Consider the following 16,562-nt stretch of genomic DNA (forward strand, 5'->3'; position numbering starts at 1 on the left):
GGTATTCGTATGCCTAGGTGAGACCGAAAGGGTATCTTAGGTAGTAAGTCTTAGCGAGGATGAGATCAATAGGTTCTTAGTTAAAGATGGTAAATAGCTCAATTAAGTGTAATTATTTGCTTAGTTGATAATTAACAATTCAATCAATTCCAGGCTAAGTAGCTCACATCGTTGAAATTAGGAATAGGAAGTTTCGATAGTTTAACTTAGGTTTAGTTTTAGTTTAATTAGTTTCTTTTTCATCTTAATTTAGAGTTTGCACTACTAATTTGTAACTTGATTAGACTAGTAATTTTTTCAGATAATTAATTTAATAATAGTTTTCACCAACTTAGCAATCCATTGGGTACGATCTTCGAAATACTTCCAAAGTGTTTCGTTGTAAACTTAACTATATTAATATTTGACCTGTACACTTGCGGATACTGCACTTCATTTCATATTTACTTGCATATTTCTAAGCCCTGGTGTACGTACATTAGGTTGTGGTCAGAAATCTAGTAGCAGATGCTTTAGCAAGTATGGCTACAGAAGTACCTTTGAGAATTTGTGTTTATAGAAGTCCACCTAGTGAGATCTTAAGACTATTGCATAAGGATGTTAGTCAAGTTGCTAGAATAAGGACTTGTCATTTGTAACAATTTTCTTTTCCTACAAAACAAAATATATATATTAAAATTTTGTACCAATTGGTACGGGTTGGTATGAGATCTTAGGTCCACTAAGTCACATTTTAGAGGGTAGGTTCAAGTGCAGCCAACTTGGTTGATTTTCAAGTTTAACTAAGAAATTTGGGGGGGAGGGGTTTGCTATTGCATCTTTCTAAACCTATTTCGACCACTCGCAATCCTATAAGAAGTGGTTAACACTCTCCTGATGTGTCAAGCATAGTATAAAATGATTAGGAACTTTCATCTCTCTATTGATAAAAATAAATTGGTGGGTTGGTAGAAGATCAAGCCCAAATTTTTATAGAAAAACCTTAAGCTTAGGAAGCGTTTTCAACTTCCAAATGGTGTCTTATAATCCCATTTCAGGACATAGTGCCATGGAGTAGGTCATTAAGGTTGATCCATATTCTATGGCAATTGTAAATGAACTTGAATTTCTCAATCTTCAACATATGATGTCTTTGTAGTCATCTTGTTCAAATAAAAGGTGCTAAGGAAGGATTATAAGGCATCTAGAAATAATTATATCAACAAGCAGTTTAATGCTTATGTTGCCCAAAATTTTCACATTTGATTGAAAGATTAAGAGCTTTCTTTTTTCGGTAAGGGCCTACCATCATGGATCTTAAAGTCTCATTTCCTGACTAGTTATCATGCCAAAAGTTAACACTTTTTCCATTGTGGAACACCTAATGCATACCTTTTTCTACTATTGGACTCACATCCTTAAAGGCATTCCCTGTTAGAGAAGCATTAGATCTAAACTAAGGGTTTCGAATATCTGTAATGTATTTGGTAAGAAGTGTTCAAGCCCACAATTTATCTCTTTCTTGGACAAGTCTCCAGCCTAATTTGATAAGTTGGGTTTGATTTCTTAAATTTTCCATATGAATGCCTAGACCATGTCTACTATTGGGTAGGGCAACTTTATTCCAATTTGGTAGATAAAGCTTCCTTGATTCTTCACTCCCAACCCATAAAGTTTCTATTAATGCAATAAATGTGGTTTAAAACACTTGCAATGAGTAGACGACATTGCATATAGTAAGAAATGATGTCTATAGTTATATCTAGAATAATATTAAGTCAATCTATTGGTGAAAGAAAATTTGCTTTCCATGAACTAAGCTTACTACAAACTTTGTCAATGATGAAATCATAATCTCCCCTTAAAACCCTTTTTTAATGAATTGTAAATCCCAAGTATTTCCAAATGATCTATTGCCTCACTAATATTCAAAGAATTAGATGCCCATGATTTTTTTACTACATCACATTTGAAGTAGAAACAAACCTGGATTTCTGAAAGTGAATGCTCTAGCTTGATTCTTCTATGAAGGAGTTAGGAGTCTTCCTAATGGTTTCCATGGTTTTCTTATCAACTTTGGGAAATAGAATGACATTGTAACAACCCGATTTTCAATGGTATCAAAAAAGGTGATTTTGGGACCCCATTTCTGTAAACCAAGTCTGTAAATATTAAATATGAATATTTACAGATTTGGTATAACATTATATTAAAGCTTGGCCCACCCATTTTTTCTATTAACTGCTTACTTAGGGTATAAGGACTAAATTGTAAAAGTCATATCGCTATAGGTTTTTAATTGGCCAAAGACTTGGGGACTTAAATTGCAATTAGTCAAAGGTACAAAATGAAAATTAAACCATATTGGAATATGTGTTAATAGATGATAATGTCTTAAACATTATAATATAATTAGAAACTTAATTAAGGTTAATTAAAGTTAATCAAATTTTAATCTTAGTATAGAAACAAAATTTAAGTGAAAAGAAAGAGAATTGACATCATCTTCATCCTTCATAGCCGAATTCTTCAAAGAAATGAAAAGAGAAAAACATTCTAAGGTTTTTCAACATTCGGTCCTTCGATTAGTAATCAATTTTAAGCCATTTTCTTGTAATTTTTATGTTTTTGAGGCCATGGAAGCTTGATTTAACTAGCCCATGTATCAATTTGTAAATTTTTTAAAGTTTTTGAAAGTTTTCATTGTTGATTTCTTGAAGAATATGGTGTTAAAATGATAGATTTTAAGCTTAGATTATGGAAAAAAGACTAGATTGTAACATTTAGTTGTTAGTTTTGTACATAGTAACTAAAGCTAATAAAATGATTTTTATGTGAAATTTCAGTATAAATAGATAGTAGAGGGCCCTAATAATAAAATTGAAGTCAATTTTCAAATCGAGGCTTAAAATTGAAAGATATTGTTATTTTAATTTTAGGGACTAAATTGAATAAAATGTAAAACTTTAAGGGTATAAAAATGAAATTGTATAGGTTCATACATATCATGGCATAATATGGAAATGTTTGGTATTAATGAATTGTCTAAAATAATTGTATATATCAAGAATTGGATAAAACTGATGATATTCGAAGAAAAGCCAAAATTATCGATTAGTCCTAGAAGATTCAGTTTGCTTGTTGTTTTGACCACATAAGTTCATATGATATTTATTTATATAGATTGTTGTGTATTTGATTTGTAACTATATATGTTTGGTTGTGAATTGGTCCAAAATGTGAGATTTGGACGAAATTGAAAATTAAATATGTGTAATAGATGCCTGTGTGAACTTCGTAAAGGTTAGTATAAGATTGACATGCCAATAAGGTTTTGTGCGCAATTGTACAAGATTGATTATACATGTTATTGAGGTCCAGCATTTGTTGCGGACTCGCAAATACATGTGACTCAAGTTTAGCTCGGATTACTAACCTAATGTCGTTTTAAAGTTTTAGCCTGGATGAGTAACCAAACATGTATACTTGTTTAGCTTGGATAAGCAATCGAATGTTTCGCTATAAAGGTTTAGCCTGGACAAGTAACCTGACAAGAATTTAATCAACTCTGATGAGCAACTGGTGTGGTGTAGTTACCTGTGCATCTGAGTCTGTTTACTAGGGTTTATCGGGTGAAATAGTCAAAATGAAACGAGAAAAAAATTGAAATGAGATGAAATGAACTCGATGTTCTAATGAAATATTATTGAATGATTTGAGTAGAATGCCTTTGATATATACATATGTGATAGCATTACTCTTGAATTGAATAAGATTTGAGTTTATTATCTATTGTGACATGAAATGGCATGTTAAATACTTATGATATTATGTGGTTTGATTATATGATAAAACTCACCTTGTTGATGTTGTGATTTGCCATGTCTAGCCAAGCTATGCCAAATTATGGTAGCTTATAGTATTTAACTAAAAGATAAGGTAAGTTTTGTTTAATGCCTATGAACTTACTAATAATTTATATGCTTACCTAATTACTTTCCCTTTCCTTGTAGATCATTACCTTACGGAACATGTGAAGTTGAATTATTTTGAAGCTCACACTAACCTATACCCGATTTGGTAGCTATTTGATCATTTTGAGTTAGGGACTGTGGCATGTATATAAGTGTTTGTGTAATCCTTGATGTATTATTTTTTTCTGAGTTGTGGATGGTATTGAATTTGGTTTATGGTGATTTGCACTTTGTTCATGGCATGTGAATTGGTGAATGCATGTTTTGGAAATGTTGATGCTTTTGGGAAGGTAATATGTGTATCCATTTGAACTTGGGTTAAAGATTGTAGAATGAGGTGAAAATAATGATTAAGTTGATGTATGCATTTAAATGGTATGTTTAGTGATTTTTCTTGAAGTATATGTTGATAAATGGTTATTTTGGTTCACGGTTAATGTCATAAAAGTGTTAATGAATGAATTGGGTAGGTATTGAAAGTGAAATGGCATGTTTAAGAGATTTGGCATAGGTAAGGATAGGCATTTGGAATGATTTAGTTGGTATGCCTTAATGACATTGAAATGCTTAGGTTTAATTGATGTAGATGTAGTGGATGTCTTATTATGAAGTAGAATTTGAGTTTTTGAACTTGTTTGGCATGTTTTTGGTATGTTTTGATTCAATTGAATTTGGTATTTGCAGAGCATGTTGATAGGTTTGGTTGGAAACTTTGAAAAAGGTACCAAATGATTTATTTTTACCAAAAAGAAAGCCCATGTTCCAATGACCAATGCACCCCGTCTCAATGTTAGCCGACCGTGAGTCACATTGCAACATCGGGTGGCTTGATGTCAAGACGTGACATACTATTTGGCAACATCACGTTGATGACCCTAAACTTTTAAAACTTTACAATTTGGTCCTATCTCTAGTTCAGATTTACAAAAGATCTTTCGTAAGCTTGATTAAGACTCAAAATGAATTGTTTAACATGATTTTGAATGTAATTACATGTTGACTACATGTGTAAATGATTATATTTTGTCTGATTGATTGTAGTTGCGTCGGCAATGACTGTGGTATCCTGTAGCTTGAACCCAACGATCGGGTCGGATGGGGAGTGTTACAGACATCGTCTACAATGATAAGATAAGATAGCTAGGGACCTCTTCTAGAAGCACGAATAGGTTTCCAAGATCTTTGTCCATAAGTTTAAGGATTTGGAGGCTTAGGAAATCTATAGACAAGATTAATATGTAAGAGGAAAAGGGATCTCCTTTTCTGATTCCTTCGGAATTTTGACCCATTCAGAATGATTGTGTTAGTGGTTGTGGATATGCACTCTATTATTAAAACAATCTATTCCTTAAGAAATCTAAAAAATAATAGAACTTCCTCGATGAAGCTCCATTCCAACTTATTGTAGGCTTTTTCTAATCTAGTTTGAAGACCATAGCACCTCCTTTTTTTGTCTTTAATGTTTTAGAGGGAGAAGATTATCTCCTGGACTATGATGGCGTCCAAAGTTTTCCTACCTGGAAGGAGTCTTTATTGGAATAGGGAGATGAATTTCAAAAGTAGGGGCCTAATCCTCAAGACCATAATTTTAGTAATGATCTCATATGCTGCATTGCACAGGCTAGTAGGCTTAAGTTACTGATAATAGAGGCTTATTTCAAATTTGGAAAGACTAAACTCAACATGTCATTTAGGCCTATCAATAACTTGCCTATACTAAACTTTCAATACCTTAATTGTAACAATTTATTTTCAATGGTGCTAGAAATGGTGGTTTTGAAATCCAATTTTCTGATGATAGAGATCGTAGATATTAATATTTAATATTAATGAGTCTATTTTAGTATTATTTTCAATTTTGGTAGAGTAATTTTATTGAATTGATAGTTAATTGTGGTACAAGGACTAAATCATAAAATGGTAAAATTTAATCGCTATAGATTTTAGCGACTAAAAAGCTTAGTTAATTGTTATTAGGGGTCTAGAATGGCAATTAATCCATTTTAAACTAATGGTGGACGGTTGGAACCAATTTATTTAGTAAATATGTGTTAAATTTTATAATTTAATTAAGTATAATAAAATAATAAAACATAAAATAAAAATAAAAAGAATTTTCATCTTCATCTTATTTTTTCTTCCCAAAACCGATTCCACCATTGAAGAAAGATCTAAGGTTCGACCAAGCTTTGTTCGTCAAATGCTAAGCCAATTTTTGTTCGTTTCTCGTAATTTTTATGCTTTTGAGATCATTGGGAGATTGATTTTACTAGATCGGGGAATATTTTGCAAAGATGTTATAGTTTATAAAAGTTTCCATCGTCAAATCTTGAAGCTTTTGGTACTAAATTGATATGTTTTGAACTTAGATATGAAAAGAACTAATTTGTAAAGTGAAAGATGTTACTTTTGAACATAGGAACTAAAATGTAAATATTTCAAAGTTAAGGTTAATTTTATATAATTTTAGATATTAGAGGGTTTTAGAAGGATGAAATTGAGATTTTCTTGAAATTCAAGCTCAAATTTGAACGTTATGGAAAATTTAGATTTTTGGACTAAATTGAGTAAAATGCAAAATTTGAGGGAATTTATGATAAATAAAATTGAACTGACACATAGCTATAGCATGTTGCTAAATGATGTTTGGAATTGATAATTGAATGAAATTATAATTTAGATCGAGATTTGAATCAATCAGAGGATATTCGAGGAAAAGAGAAAATTACGATTATTCCCTAACACCTTATCAATTATTGTTTTTGCCATGAAGTTCTTATGGTAATTATGTTTAAGTCATTATAAATGTTACATTTTGAACCATGTATGTTTTGTTAAATCTTGAATTAATTTTGACTTAGCATTAAATGGTGAGATTTGGACTAAATTGCCCTGATATGAACTTATATGGTGGAATTGTGTAACGCGTAGGTTTGTACAAGTGTACATAGTTGTTATCAAGTAATAAGTAAGTAAATAGTTATCGTCTCCACAGGGATTGTATTTGTGCTAAATCACTTAATTTGTAAAGTTATATTAGCAATTTGGTAAATAAAAACACAATATAGTTGAAAAGTGGCGATTAAAATATATTAAACTAAATGCAATGATCCCTAATGCAAATTATCGTAAGTATGCAAACTAAATGAAATAGATTTTCTTAATATTAAACACAATTTGCAACAATTATAACATAAATAAACTAGGACAATTACTTTAATTAAACTCAATTTATTATCAACATACATTCGGAAAAACATTCTATGACAACTCGATCTTTCATGAGTTTGGAAACCACATTAGGTCCTTTTGGAATCCTTTACTTAGTAAATACGCATTTTACTGATCTTTATTTATCTTAGTATTCATGTGAAGTAACAGGGACGTGTTAGGTTTGAAACAGTTTAATCACACAAATCTAAAAACTATGCAGATAACAGAACTTGGTCAAAGTTGTTATGTAACCTAAAATTTAATCGGGTCAGGATCTAAATTGAGCATGCACATTTCAATTATGTCTGCATTACCCGTCGTCTGGTTAGGATCGCTCAGCTAATTCAGGTGCATTCCAATCACGTATAAACAAAATACAGACTTGATTTTAATTAAAAAATGATCGATTGAGGCATAAACATTATAAGCTTGAATCAAATAAATATTATTTAATCAAAGCAATCATCCTAGCTTAAATAAAATTAAGCTAACATTGTTGTAAACAAGAACAAAGAACACATAGCAAACAGCTTTAGATTAAATTAAAGAAAAGAAAGATTAAACCCAGTTCAAGTGGCTGTCACCCAAGACACTGACTGACGAGGCGCTTCTTTGCTTCTTTGTTTTGCTCCTTTGCTGATGGTTCTCCAAGGTGGTCGACCAAGGGTTCTTTAAGAGGCTAATTTTGCTAAAAATCCTTTTGCAAGGATAATGATAGGCATGAGGGGGAAAGATAGCTAAGAGAGTTGAGAGAGGAGAGAATGATGAATGAGTGAGGGATGATTGAAAAAGTGAGAAATGAACTCTTATTTATAGGTGAGGCAAGGGAGCTAGTTTGCTAAAAATAGGAGTGTCCATCTTTTGAAACTTCTTCCAAGGATGCCCAACCATGAATTGAGGAAATATTGCTGATTCTGCTTGATTCTTGGTCAATTTGAGTATCACCACAACTCAAGACTAAGACTTGATCACCAGCAAATCTTCGGGAAAATCTCTGATTTCTTTAACTCTTCAAGGACCTTGTGTAATTAAACCAAAAATTGATTTATGATCAGCCATGTGTAGTCAAAAATTGGGTTGAATTGGTTCCCAATTTGGACGATTTTGCAATTAGAAGAAAACTCTCAGACTTGTCCAAAAATAGTAGATAGTTTAGATGACCAAATAATATAATTTTAACCACTTCAATTAATTAATTTACTTAATTAATTAAAACCCAATTTATTAATGAAATATTTAAAATGAATTATTAAATATAAATTTATATTTTATTATTTACTTTAATCATGCATGGCCCACTTTATAGCTTAAAAATATAATATGCTCAAACTAATATAAAATAAGCCATTTTATGCATGAAAACTATATAATAAAACATAAAATCACATTTTAATAATTTTCATGTCCTAATTTCATATTTTTGCATATTTCATTAATTTATTAAACAATTACTTAGTTTTAACAAAAAATTTAAGTAAAAAGATAATGAATTATATAGGAAAAAGCATATATATTTTTCAGTTTACAGACCCCCAAACTTAAATCATTGCTCGTCCCGAGTAATGTTCATGCACAGCACAAGGTCTTTGCTAAGGCAAATTTTGTTAAGAGTGTAAGTAGCATCAATCTTCGTCTCATAATCATGCATCAATAAATTCATGCTCATATATCTTATTTATGAACAAGTAACTCATATACAAACATTTTGAAAATTTTATTCTAAGTTTTAAGATATGCCAACATGAATCATAGTTTGCATGTATGTCACAGCCATAGATAATATTCTTTATTCAACACAATTCTCATCAATCAAGCAAAACCATCATAAGGTTTATTTATGATCTTCGTATGTTGAACTTAATACTTTCTCTCCACTAATGTAGGTGACATAATTATCAAATCAATAGGTCTTTTATAAGGTTCTAATGGGGCTCGGTTAAAGGTAGGGATTTTAAGAGATGAGACATTTCAGTTTCAAAATCTTAACCTTTAACTTGTTTTGGATTTCTCGAAATTCAACCTTTTTCTTCAAATGAACCTTTTTGGACTTTCGAGAAATCCATACTTATTTTGGACTCATACTCATATAAGTTCAAAATAAGTTCAAAATCTTAACCCCCAAACTTATTTTGAACTCATACTCATATTTTTTCTTTTTAGAGACTGAGCAAAATTTTCTTCACTCTTTCTTTGTCTTTTTTTTTAAGCATGATCACATACACCTTCTAAAAATTTCCCTCAAATTTTAATTACCAAGAAAAATTTAGTTAAGACGGTGCACAAAATTAGGATAACTTTAAAAGATAGAGATACGACTTGTAATGTAGGTTTATTACAATGAACAGGCCTTTAAGCTCAAAATTATAGTTTCAAGGGTCTAATATAATAAGGTGAGCTTGAAAAGGCTCAAACGATCCAAAGAAAAATGGTGCCTATATCATTTTAGATTTTTATGTCTCCTAGGATTTCGCCTCAGGAAAGTTACTAAGTCAATTCTAAAGATATAAACCTTCACGCATGTCTAATCTCAGGAGAAACTAAGTTTTCATGGCAAACATTACCTAATACTAAGATAATAGAAACATTTCATTCTTAATGATAACATACAATCACCCAGATAAAATCATCATTCATGCTTGCATGCAAGCTATCTTATTAAAAAGAATTTCTATGAACATTCATTTATTAAAACATACTTATAAAAGAAATGATTGAAACATACTGGAAAATTTTAAAAATTTGAGCAATTTGCCTTACCCCCTTTAAAAAGAAGAAATGTCCTCATTGCAAGAACAAAGTAATGAACGAAAACTGAACACCAGGTAAGGTTGTAAAGAAAGAGAGGTGAGTCAATAAGACTACTTAAATACCAAGTCTTTCCTCACAACCCAATCCTAGACATGTTCATTCCCTTTGCCACATCACTTAGTCTTTTTCTTTCTAAAAAAGTATTTATTCATGCTTGTTATGTTTTATTTTGCAGAAATAAATTCCTAAAGACCTAAAAATAATTAAATAAATAACAAGATAAGAATCCCCCTTTTATTTTTCTGACTCATTCCCTTTGTTAGTTTGCATCTTCAGTATCTTCTGTCCATGTCTCAAAGATAGCATCTGGAAACTCAAGAACAAAAGTGTTAGAGATATTCTTAAAAGTATTTCGAATTGAATCATTCCTAATTTTTTCATATTTCCAGTAAGTTTGCTATTGTTTTTGCATGAACTTCCACATGTCCATCATAATTGATAGCTCCGATTTCTTTGATGTACTTGCAGGAGTCAGCATTGGAGTTGTAAATTCTGGTTCAACACTTAGCTTGACTGGTTCTTCTTCTAGCTCAACCCTAGCTTCAGGGTTTTCAGCTCTTTCAGCTGGTTGATGGCTATTTGGTTCCTTACCAGATTCTTCTTCTTCAGTGTCTGTAACTGAATCAGCTTCAGTTTCAGTTTTATTTGTTGACTCTTCGGTTTCTGGCTTAGTTGGTTCCTCTTGCTCACCTTGATTCAGCTCATGTACTATTTCTACTAACCTTTCAAGATCATGACTTGTAATGCACCCTTAGACATACTGCCCATTCAGATTTGGTTGTGTTTTAACATGGGCCCTTAAGGAAAGTGATGTGATTAATGATGGGAAATAAACACTTCCTGCCTTCCTTTTAGCACAATCGTGAATCTCCTTGAAGATAATTTTCCCAACATTAATGGACTTTTCTATCAAAATTGCATATAACAAAAGCATCCGTTCCATGGAGATGGTGGAACTATGTGAGATAGGCATAAAACTGTAGCGAACGAAATAAAACCATACCTTTGCTACTGGTTTTAAGTATTCTCTTTGACAAGAATGGCTCCCATACTTTCTTATAATCCATTGGGATCTCGGATTTGTCACAACACCAAGCACTTTTTGAAGAAAATCCCAATTGATAGTTCATCATAGGGTAGTACTCATCTTTTTCAACATCTGGTAAATTAAACAAATCATTAATGGACTTAGAACTAAGAGGTACCTTTTTCTATTGAGCGATGACTTCAGTAGCATCTTGCGTAGTCAAACTAGCATAGAATTCTCGAACTAGTTCATCATCAGGAAGTGAACGAGCATGACAGAACCATTCCCACTTGAGAGCATTTATTATCTTTCTAATCGACACAGGAACAACCATCACATCATTGCTTTTTAGGTTAAAACCTTTTTCTGGCATCATAGGTTGATGCTTGAAAATTGAATCAAATTGCTCTTTCACTTCTTCATCGATCACAATCGAGTTTTCAGGAGTATTCTTTGAAGATCTGGTTCTTTTATGAGACATGGTATCTCTTCTCGATGATTCGACAAAGTTTCTACTTATAGGGGCAAAAGAGAAATTGGCAAAAGAGGGTAAAACTTGCTTTGGAAAACCTTGCGATGGTGAGGGATTTACGACGGTGAAGGCAACATGCGGTAACAATGGTGGTGTGCGGCAGTGATAACGGTTACGCGCGGTGGTGACGTCGATGCTTTGGCGATTCTCTTGCGACAGCACTAGGTGGTCTCAGCAAAAGAAAAGAAAAATACTAAGGGTTTTTTTCGGGATTTGAGGCTAGAGGCACAAGAAGGAGGTTTGGGATTTTTAGGGATAAGCAAATTGCTTTGAGATATATGAAAATAGTAGAATGAAAAATGGTTTATATAGGGAAAAATTAGGGCAACATATAGCAAAAATTTAGCCACAGTAAGGTTACTTGGGCGGCAAAAAATGGAAGTGGCGGCACTAGGTATGGATTTTCCCTCCTTTCTGCTGTCTTGGGCCTCAAATTCAAACTTGTATTTACAGACTTATTCAACAAAGAGAAACTGATTAGTACTTGGGTCAAATTTGACCCCCTTTATTAACATAAAAATTTAAAATTAATCAAAATAAATTAAACTAGAAAAAAATCATTTTAAAACTTAATTAGAAAATTTCTTCTTAACAAATTACATTAAATTAATTCCCAGGAAAGGTTAGAGGGGTCACAGCGGTCCCGCTGAAGTTCCAATCTCCTTAGACAGAATTAATTGAATGTACTTAATTAAGAAAATAAATTCTAATTATTTATTTATTTACAAGACGAGTTCATGAAAAATCAAGGGTCTGTTAATTTGAACGAGGATTCAATTCGTTCAACTTCACCATCCTAATAATTTTTGAGACGTTGACCATTAACTTTAAACGTACCTTCATAATTATTGTATAATTCAATAGCTCCATAAGGATAAAATCGGTAGATGGTATAGGGTCCTTTCCATCGGGATTTCAGCTTCCCAGGAAATAACTTCAGCCTTGAATTAAACAACAGCACCTTCTGACCTTCTTTAAACTCGCGAAGTTGTATATGAGTATCATGCTATCTCTTTGATGTTTCTTTGCATATTTTGGCATTCTCATAGGAAAACAACCTCAGCTCTTTCAACTCATCCTGTTGTAACATGCTTCTCTCACTGGCTTGCTTAAGATCAAAATTTAACTGCTTCAAAGCCTAATAAGCTTTATTCTTCAATTCTAATGGCAAATGACATGCCTTTCCAAAGACTAACCAATAAGGAGTCATTCCTAACGGAGTCTTAAATGATATTCGATAGGCCCATAATGCATCATCGAGCCTTCGAGACCAATCTTTTTTGCTACGGCGTACTACCTTTTCAAGGATACCTTTGATTTCACGGTTCACTCTTTCAACTTGCCCATTAGACTGGGGGTGATAGGCAGTAGCAATCTTGTGCTTCACATCATATTTATCAAGCAACCACTTAAGCCATTTGTTCACAAAGTGAGAACCTTCATCTCTAATAATAGCTCTTGGTGTCCCAAATCGTGTAAACACATGCTTATGTAGAAATTGCATGACTACCTTAGCATCATTTGTAGGGTATGCTTCACCTTCAACCCACTTGGATACATAGTCCATAGCAACTAAGATGTATTTGTTCCCATACGAGGAAGGAAATGGGCTTAAGAAGTCAATGCCCCATATGTCGAATAATTCAATCTCAAAAATATTTGTTAAGGGCATTTCATTCCTCCTTGATATATTTCCGGTTCTTTAGAACTTATCGCAGTTCTTTACATAAGCTTAAGCATATTTAAATAGTGTAGGCCAAAAGAAACCTGCTTGCAAAATCGTTGCTGCAGTATGTGAACCACCAAAGTGTCCCCCACTTAGAGATGAATGGAAATGATACAAGATTTCAGCAATCTCGCTTTCAGCAACACACTTTCAGATTATATTATTTGTACACTGTTTAAACAAAAACAGATCTTCCCAAAAATAATACCGACTATCATGAAGGAATTTCTTCCTTTATTGGTATGTCATTTCTCGAGGAACTATTCCACATGTAAGAGAATTGTCAAAATCAACAAACCAGGGTATTTCATGAATTCAATTTACCTCAAATAAGTGATCATCTGGGAAATTCTCGTTGATAGGCACTCATGACTGAGTTACCTCATCTTGCTCCAACCTCGACAGATGATCAACTATTTGATTTTTGACACATTTTCTGTCTTGGATCTCAAGGTCAAATTCTTGGAGTAAAAGTATCCAACGAATTAGCCTTGGTTTTGCGTCTTTCTTCGTGAGCAAGTATTTAATGGCCGCATGGTCAGTAAATACTGTAACTTTGGTACCCATAAGATATGAGCGAAATTTGTCAAAAGCAAAAACTATAGCTAAGAGTTCCTTTTCGGTTAGTGTTTAATTGCGTTGGGCTCCCATCAAAGTTCTACTTGCATAGTAAATAGGGTGAAACACTTTATTTTTTCTTTGACCCATCACAGCTCCAACAACATAATCACTTGCATCGCACATCAACTCAAAAGGTGTGCTCCAATCGGGTGCAATGGTTATTGGTGCTGAGATTAACCATTGTTTTAGCTCATCAAAAGCTTCTAAACATACTTCGTTGAAATCAAACACTGTATCCTTCTCTAACAACAAACACAACGGCTTAGAAATTTTTGAGAAATCCTTGATAAACCTTCGGCAAAAACCGACATGGCCTAAGAAACTTCTGACTCCTTTCACATTAATTAGGACCGGTAATCTTTTAATTATGTCCACCTTTACTTTATCGACTTCAATTCCTTTCTTTGAGATCTTATGACCTAATACAATCCCTTCCTTGACCATAAAATGACATTTTTCCCAATTAAGGATATGGTTCGTCTCTTCGCATCTCTGCAGTACCTTAGCCAAATTACTCAAACAAATATCATAAGTGTTACCAAAAATAGAAAAAACATCCATGAAAACCTCAACAAAATTTTGACCATATCAGTAAATATTACCATCATGCATTATTGAAAAGTTGCAGGTGCATTGCATAAACCAAAAGGCATTCGCCTAAAAGCAAACATACCGTATGGACAAGTAAAGGTTGCTTTATGTTGGTCCTCTAGGGCTACAACTATTTGGTTATATCCCGAATAGCCATCTAAAAAACAATATAATTCATTACCTGCCAGTTGATCTAACATCTGATCCGTAAAAGGTAACGGAAAATGGTCCTTCTGAGTGGCTTTGTTTAACTTTCTGTAATCAATATAGATTCTCCAACCGGTAGCAGTTCTCATTGGAATTAACTCATTACACTCATTTTCAACAATCGTGATTCCACCTTTCTTCGGCACACACTACACCTGACTTACCCACGAACTATCTGAAATAGGATAGATGATTCCTGCATCTAACCATTTGATCACATCCTTTCTCACAACTTCTTTGATAATAGGATTGAGCCTCCTTTGCCCATCAAGTCGAGCTTTTTCAACTTCTTCTAAAATGATTTTATGCATGCAAAAAGAAGGGTTTATACCTCGAATATTAGTTATGGTCCAACCAATTGCTTTCTTAAATTTCTTTAGAATAGTAATTAGTTGCTCCTCTTGATCTTTCATCAGTTCCGCTGAAATAATCACAGGTATAGTAGAACAGTCACCTAAATAAACGTATTTCAAATGGAAAAAAGTACCTTTAGTTCGAGTTTAGGTGGTTATTCAATTGACAACTTGGGTTGCACAAATTCTCTGACTTCCATCTCTAACGGTTCAAATCGTGTGGATTGAATAAAATTTCTCAGATTGGCTTCCATCAAAGCCATGTTTTCTTCACCTTCTTTATCCCCCAAATGGTTAAGATCTAAGGCTTTCTCCAATTGATCTTCTTCAAAATTGCTTTCCATAGAAACCAAGGTTTCTATCTCTTCCATAACTGAACACTCCTCTGCCAGATCGGGAATTTTTATCGCCTTAAGAATGTTAAAGGTTACCTGATTGTTTTGAACTCGCATGGTGAGTTCTCCTTTCTGCACATCAATTAACATTCTTCCCGTGGCTCAGAAAGCTCTCCCAAGGATGATTGACACTTCCTTTTCTGCTTCAAAATCTAAGACAATAAAATCAGCAAGAAAAATAAATTTATCGACTCTTACAAAAACATCCGCGATCTTTCCTTCGGGATATGCTAAAGATCGATCCGCTAGCTGAAGCTTCACAGTTGTAGGTCTTACTTCACCTATCCCTAACATCTTGAAAATAGACTTAGGCATCAAGTTGATACTCGCTCCTAAGTCAAACAAAGCTTTACCACAGTAAGATTCACCAATGTTACAGGGTATAGTAAAGCTTCTTGGGTCTTTCAATTTCGGTGGCAATTTGTTCTGCAAGAACGTACTGCACTCATTTGTCAAGGCAACAGTCTCATACTCACTCAGTCATTTCTTCTTGGACAATATATCCTTCATAAACTTCACATAATTTGACATTTGTTCTAAAGCCTCCACCAACGGAATATTGATGTGTAACTGCTTCAGAACATCCAAAAACTTCTTAATTACACCTCTTGTTTCTGCTTGTGTTGCTGCAATTTTTGCGGATATGGAGGTGATGGAACTTTCAGTTGAATTAGACAACTTTTCTGAGTAGGTAAATCTCTATCCAAAAAATATGTTAAAATATTTGAATTCACTAAGTCAGGGTTTACCTTGTCAGACTTTGCAGATTCAAATTCCATTGGTGTAAGAACTTGAACAGCTGGCTGATTCTTCTCAACGGGCTTATCTTCGACATCAATCAATCAGGGTTCTAGAATTTTATCACTCCGCAATGCCACTGCCTTGATATGTTCTTTACCCAAATTTCTTGGATTCTTAGTATCGCTTGGCAAGGTTCCTTGTGGTCTATTATGTAGCTCCATAGCTAACTGACCCATTTGGTTTTCCAAAATTTTCATTGTTGCTGCTTGGCTTTGAATCAAAGCGTCATTCTTTGTCATGTACGCTTTCAACAAGTTTTCCATACTGTTTGATGCCTCAGCTTGAGGTGGTTTTGGAGCTTGCGGATTAAACCTTTGAGATTGGTTGGGTCTTTC

Source organism: Gossypium raimondii, chromosome 2, assembly GCF_025698545.1.
Source record: "Gossypium raimondii isolate GPD5lz chromosome 2, ASM2569854v1, whole genome shotgun sequence".
In the NCBI taxonomy this organism is placed as follows: Eukaryota; Viridiplantae; Streptophyta; class Magnoliopsida; order Malvales; family Malvaceae; genus Gossypium; species Gossypium raimondii.